This window comes from Cherax quadricarinatus, chromosome 15, assembly GCF_038502225.1.
Source record: "Cherax quadricarinatus isolate ZL_2023a chromosome 15, ASM3850222v1, whole genome shotgun sequence".
Taxonomy (NCBI): domain Eukaryota; kingdom Metazoa; phylum Arthropoda; class Malacostraca; order Decapoda; family Parastacidae; genus Cherax; species Cherax quadricarinatus.
In genome coordinates this window covers 33,399,200-33,406,506 of record NC_091306.1, presented here as the reverse complement: position 1 = coordinate 33,406,506, position 7,307 = coordinate 33,399,200, and the positions used below count along the sequence as shown (strand labels likewise).

General features: G+C 38.8%; 1 non-coding gene across 1 annotated transcript; it reads left to right on the top strand.

The window, feature by feature from the left end:
- The first annotated feature begins 480 nt into the window (after positions 1 to 480).
- Positions 481 to 552, top strand: TRNAD-GUC (transfer RNA aspartic acid (anticodon GUC)). The gene has a single exon. It is a non-coding gene; the product is annotated as a tRNA-Asp (tRNA).
- Positions 553 to 7,307: the final 6,755 nt, after the last annotated feature.

Sequence of the window (7,307 nt, the reverse complement as noted above, 5' to 3'; positions counted from 1 at the left end):
ATCACTTGGACAATGAAATATGGATCCCAGGTTACAACCTATACAGATGTGACAGAGTGAACAGGCAAAAGGGGGGGGTTGGCCTGTACATTGCAGAGTCACTTGTTTGCACAGAACTGCTTAATGCCTCAAATGACGTAGTGGAAGTTTTAGCAGTAAAGGTCGAGAACCAAAACCTAGTCATTGTGGTAGTCTACAAGCCTCCGGATGCAACATCCCAGCAATTCCAGGAACAGCTGTTAAAAATTGACCACTGTCTGGAAAATCTTCCAGCTCCTGCACCCAACATCTTGCTCCTGGGGGATTTCAACTTAAGGCACCTAAAATGGAGGAATATAGCAAATAATATTGTTGCAGTAATAACACCAGGAGGCAGCTCTGATGAAAACTCACACTCACACGAGCTTTTAAATCTCTGCACAAAATTCAATTTAAACCAGCAAATAATAGAGCCTACTAGACTGGAGAATACACTAGACTTCCTCGGTAGTATAGTGGTGAGTATCCCCGCCTGTCACGCGGGAGACCGGGGTTCGATTCCCCGCCGGGGAGGACAATGTTTTGGGGGCAGTAAAGCAACAGCAAAGAACTACAGACCAATAGCACTAACATCCCATATCATAAAAATCTTTGAAAGGGTCCTAAGAAGCAAGATCACCACCCATCTAGAAACCCATCAGTTACACAACCCAGGGCAACATGGGTTTAGAACAGGTCGCTCCTGTCTGTCTCAACTACTGGATCACTACGACAAGGTCCTAAATGCACTAGAAGACAAAAAGAATGCAGATGTAATATATACAGACTTTGCAAAAGCCTTCGACAAGTGTGACCATGGCGTAATAGCGCACAAAATGCGCGCTAAAGGAATAACAGGAAAAGTCGGTCGATGGATCTATAATTTCCTCACTAACAGAACACAGAGAGTAGTCGTCAACAGAGTAAAGTCCGAGGCAGCTACGGTGAAAAGCTCTGTTCCACAAGGCACAGTACTAGCTCCCATCTTGTTCCTCATCCTCATATCCGACATAGACAAGGATGTCAGCCACAGCACCGTGTCTTCCTTTGCAGATGACACCCGAATCTGCATGACAGTGTCTTCCATTGCAGACACTGCAAGGCTCCAGGCGGACATCAACCAAATCTTTCAGTGGGCTGCAGAAAACAATATGAAGTTCAACGATGAGAAATTTCAATTACTCAGATATGGTAAACATGAGGAAATTAAATCTTCATCAGAGTACAAAACAAATTCTGGCCACAAAATAGAGCGAAACACCAACGTCAAAGACCTGGGAGTGATTATGTCGGAGGATCTCAACTTCAAGGACCATAACATTGTATCAATCGCATCTGCTAGAAAAATGACAGGATGGATAATGAGAACCTTCAAAACTAGGGAGGCCAAGCCCATGATGACACTCTTCAGGTCACTTGTTCTATCAAGGCTGGAATATTGCTGCACTCTAACAGCACCTTTCAAGGCAGGTGAAATTGCCGACCTAGAAAATGTACAGAGAACTTTCACGGCGCGCATAACGGAGATAAAACACCTCAATTACTGGGAGCGCTTGAGGTTTCTAAACCTGTATTCCCTGGAACGCAGGAGGGAGAGATACATGATTATATACACCTGGAAAATCCTAGAGGGACTAGTACCGAACTTGCACACGAAAATCACTCACTACGAAAGCAAAAGACTTGGCAGACGATGCACCATCCCCCCAATGAAAAGCAGGGGTGTCACTACCACGTTAAGAGACCATACAATAAGTGTCAGGGGCCCGAGACTGTTCAACTGCCTCCCAGCACACATAAGGGGGATTACCAACAGACCCCTGGCAGTCTTCAAGCTGGCACTGGACAAGCACCTAAAGTCAGTTCCTGATCAGCCGGGCTATGGCTCGTACGTTGGTTTGCGTGCAGCCAGCAGCAACAGCCTGGTTGATCAGGCGCTGATCCACCAGGAGGCCTGGTCACCGACCGGGCCGCGGGGGCGTTGACCCCCGAAACTCTCTCCAGGTAAACTCCAGGTAACTCCCATAACATTTTGTTGCCAAATTTTCAAGTTTGTATATTCAACCCCAATCTTTATATTATCCTTTGTACCTGTGTACCTGGGTACCTGTCTACCATCTTACTATCATATTATAACCAAGACATTACCATTGTTATTTTTTACTATTAATCTTTTGGTACTTTAATTGTGATTTTTTTTTGTCAATTTAAATCTAGTTATAATCTTGATCTTGTCAACAACCTATACCAGACTCTAGTGCAATTGCAAGTACCATTTCAAATTGTATTTTTATATTATAAGTTTATATTATAATTCCTACCATCTGTCCATTTAACTTTGTTTACCATTACTTAATTTTAGTCCCTTATATATTTTCTCCTTTATTTTAGCTTTATATAACTACCCTAGTTTATATATTCACAATTGTTAAAATAATCAAGGTGCTATTCTCAGGTGCTAAAGTAGAATAAGTTCACAATTTTGCCATTATATTCCAAAGCTCATTTATTTGATTACCACTTTATTGTTCACCACAACCTATATTAGTCCCTTTTATATTATAATTTTATACTATAATTCTAACTTTAAAAAATTACCTTTATAGTACTACCTACTATCATATTCCCAAGCTCCATTATTTGATCATCACTTTATTTGTATTAGTCCCTTTTATATTGTCTCCTTTATTTTAGCTTAAAAAAAAAACTACCTTAGCTCATTATTTTACATTTGTTAAATAATTCAGGTGCTATTTTTTAGCTTAAGACTATTTACTTTGTTTTATACTTAATTCTAACTATAGATTCACTACAAATCTTATGATTACAAGCATTGATCCTGATACCAACCTCTTATTTAATGACTTAAATGAATCAAACAGTTACTGTAATTACTACACTGCAGAACAATCAAAGGCACTTCTCAGTGCCAACAACAACATAACTATCTTTAACTACAATATCAGATCTTTAAGCAAGCATTACAATGACCTCATAGCATTACTAAATTCCTTACATGCCAATATGTCCATCATTACACTAACTGAAACCTGGCTAAAGCCTGATAGTACAGATGTCTATGCCATTCCTGGTTACACAGCCATACGCAACTGTAGGCCAGACCAACAAGGGGGTGGCACAGCCATATACTACTCAGACCAACTAGAATGTATCACTAATACTTGCACAAGGGATGAACATGGGGAATATATAATAGCTAAATTCAAATCCAAATACCTACAAAAACCTCTCACATTGATAAACATCTACAGAGTTCCACAGTCAAACATTAGCCAATTTAGTCAAAACCTAGGAAGTATGATAACTGATGCATGCATGAACAAAGATCACTTACTACTCTCAGGTGACTTCAGTATAAATCTCCTGCAAGACCAGGATCCACACGTTACTGAATTCACAAACACAATGAGTAACTATGTTACTACCAACAGTAACAAAACCTACAAGAGTTACAGAGACTAGTGTTTCCCTACTTGACCACATCTGGACCAACACCATATCCCCTTTAAAATCAGGCATAATTACAGATAATACCACAGACCACTACCCTACTTTCCTTATAACAACTCTTGGTAAACTACCCCAAGACACTACTAAAGTCACCTTCAGACTTCACAATGAGGCAGCCATTAATAACTTCACAACAGCAGTAGCAAACATTGATTGGCACACTGAGCTAGAAATCTATACAGATATTGACGAATGTATTAATAATTTTCTAAAAAAGACCCAATACCTCTATAACAAGCACTGCCCTAAAAAAACTAAACAGATGACAGCTAAGAGACTGAACAGTCCCTGGCTAACACCCAGCATTCTCAAATCCATAAATACAAAACACCAATATGAAAAACAGTACAGAATGAGTCACATAACCAGAGACCAAACAAAACGTTACTCGTCAATCCTAACCAGCCTGATAAGAAGGGCAAAAAAATTGTAATATGAGAACAGATTATCCAACTTACGAGGTGATATAAAAAAGACCTGGAAAACCCTATCAGAAATTCTGGGAACAAAAAGATATCACGAAATAGCGAAATAAAATTAGCAAAATCAGATGAACCCCAACTCCCACCAACAGAAACAGCAAACAGACTCAATGATTTCTTCTCCACTATAGGACAAAACCTTGCCAATAAAATCCCAAGCTCAGATACCCCACCAAATGACTACCTCACCGGCAACTACCCGAACACACTGTTCCTAACTCCTACTAACCCATACGAAGTCTCCCTTATTATCAACGCACTAAAAAACAAGGCAGGAGATTTAAATACCTTACCACCCTTTATATACAAAAAACTGTCACAAGTGCTATCACCAATCATTGCAACACTCTTTAACAAATCCATAGAATCCTCCACCTTCCCTACAGTACTCAAAATAGCAAGGGTCACCCCGATCCACAAAGGAGGAGACCAAACAGAGTTGAATAACTATAGGCCAATATCCAATTTACACCCTCTCTCAAAAATCTTCGAAAAATTAATTCATAAACGAATCTACTCCTACCTTATCTCCCAAAACATACTCAACCCCTGCCAATTTGGATTCAGGCCTAATAAAAATACTAATGATGCTATTATACACATGCTAGAACATATATACACTGCAATAGAGAAAAAAGAAGTCCCACTGGGGATCTTCATTGACTTACGTAAAGCTTTTGATACAGTTGACCATGACTTGCTCCACGTAAAATTGTCACACTATGGTATAAGAGGGCACTCCCTCAACTACCTCAAGTCATACCTCAGCAACAGAAGCCAATATGTGTACGCAAATGGGGCAAACTCTTCTGCGCAACCAATTACAGTTGGTGTCCCACAGGGAAGTGTCCTTGGCCCTCTTCTCTTTCTCCTATACATAAATGACCTTCCAAATGCTTCGCAATTACTCAAACCCACACTATTTGCAGATGACACTACATACGTCTTCTCTCACCCGAGCCCAGTCACGCTAGCCAATACTGTAAATACCGAATTACAGAAAATATCTACATGGATGAGGACTAACAAACTTACACTAAACATTGACAAAACCTACTTCGTTCAGTTTGGTAACAGAGCTACAGATGTCCCTCTTAACATAATGATAAACGGATCACCTATCACAAAGCTAACAGAGGGAAAATTCTTAGGAATCCACCTTGATAATAGACTCAAATTTCATACACATATACAACAAATTTCTAAGAAAATTTCCAAGACTGTAGGCATACTATCGAAGATACGGTACTATGTTCCACAGTCAGCCCTCCTGGCCCTATATCACTCTCTTATTTACCCCTATCTCACCTATGGAATTTGTGCATGGGGCTCAACAACAATTAACCATCTCAGACCACTAATTACCCAACAAAAGGCTGCAGTTAGAATGATAACAAATTCTCACTACAGGCAGCACACTCCACCAATATTCAATACACTAAACCTACTCACCATACAAAACATCCATACTTATTACTGCACCTATTACATACATAGAACACTTAACTCTGATATTAACCCTCCCCTCAAACATCTCCTTGCCAACCTCAACAGAACACATGACCATAACACAAGGCACAGATCACTCTTTGATGTTCCGCGTGTCCATCTCACACTATGCAAAAACTCAATGCACATAAAAGGCCCTAAAATCTGGAATTCATTACCTGTAAATATAAAAGAAACACTACCTGTTTATAAATTCAAGTCTCTTCTCAAAGATCACTTACTCACCCAAAACCAAATAAATACTGAATAACTGAACCTTATAAATTGTATATCTTAAATGTTTCTCACAATTATATCACATAAATGTTAAACCTAAAACTTTATTATTTTTTAAATACACTACCTAACAGAATACTCCATACGACTGAATGTACAACAATGCAAACAACCATATGACCTGTCTTTGTAATACTCACTTGTGCTTTATAGTTATCTGTTTACAATAATGTATTATCACTGATTTCATCATTGCTTAGTTAATCTTAAGTTAATTTTAAGCCAGCCCGTAATGCTATGCATAGTATAAGTGGCTTTGGCATGCTGCTCTTATCTGTATTTTTTTGTACCTCTGTATGTATGCTCAAATTGTAAATAAATAAAAAAAATAAATAAATCCTCTTGAATATTGGATATAGAGGGTACAAGAAGAAATCTATGGAAATGAGATTAAATTGATGATGGAAAGAAAAATTGTGAAAGGTTCCATAATAGAGAATTTGGGGCTGTATTTAGAGAACAATGTAATTATGTGCAGAGGTAGGTTACAAAATGTTGAATTGGGTGATTATGCTAAACACCCTATCTTACTGCCCAAAACTCATCATCTAACAATTTTAATTGTTTTAAATGCCCATAAAAATGTAATGCATGGTAGGGTACAAGATACCTTAAATTGTATTAGGGAAACTTTCTGGATTCCACAAGAACGGCAAAATGTAAAAAGGGTGATTAAATCTTGTGTAATATGTTGCCGTGTGGATGCCAGATCCTATATGTCCCCAGGTCCTCCACCATTGCCAAAGGAGCATATACAATTAGTGAAACCATTTGATGTAACAAGTGTAGACTATAGTGGTTACAATAATTTTAACAGGTACTTCAGATGGTGTTCCAATGAAAGTGTATGTGTGTTTGTTCACTTGTGCTGCTACCAGGGCAGTTCATTTAGAAGTGGCTCAGGACTTGTCTGCAGAACAGTTTATACAGCTGTTTCGAAAATTTAAAGCTAGGAGATCCTGTCTGAGATTGATGATATCGGATGTCACTAATTTTGTAGCGGGTGCTCAAAATTTGATAGAATTAAATAAGAGTAACATTGTTCAATCTCTGTTAACCCAGCGAGGGTGTACCTGGAAATTTATCACTCCTAGAGCCCCTTGGCAGGGGGGGCTGTATGAAAGACTGATAGGCACAGTGAAGAGGTGTCTCCATAAAGTACTACACAGGAAGAGAATTAATTTGGAGGAATTTCGTGCAGTGTTGGTAGAGGGGGAGAACTGGATAAATAATCAGCCTCTCTCGTACATGAGTGATACACCTGATACAGATGTATTAACACCTTCTCACCTAATATGTGGAAGGAAATTGGAAGCTGCCCCTGTCTATAGAAATAATTCTGAAGAAAGTGATGAAGATTACAATGATGCGGCAGTGTTGTGTGATAAATTTAAAATGTTAAATAAAATAATTGATCATTGGTCTAATGTGTGGCGTAAGGAGTATCTTCTTACACTACGTGAACACTTTTATGGTGCGACTGAGGCAGTA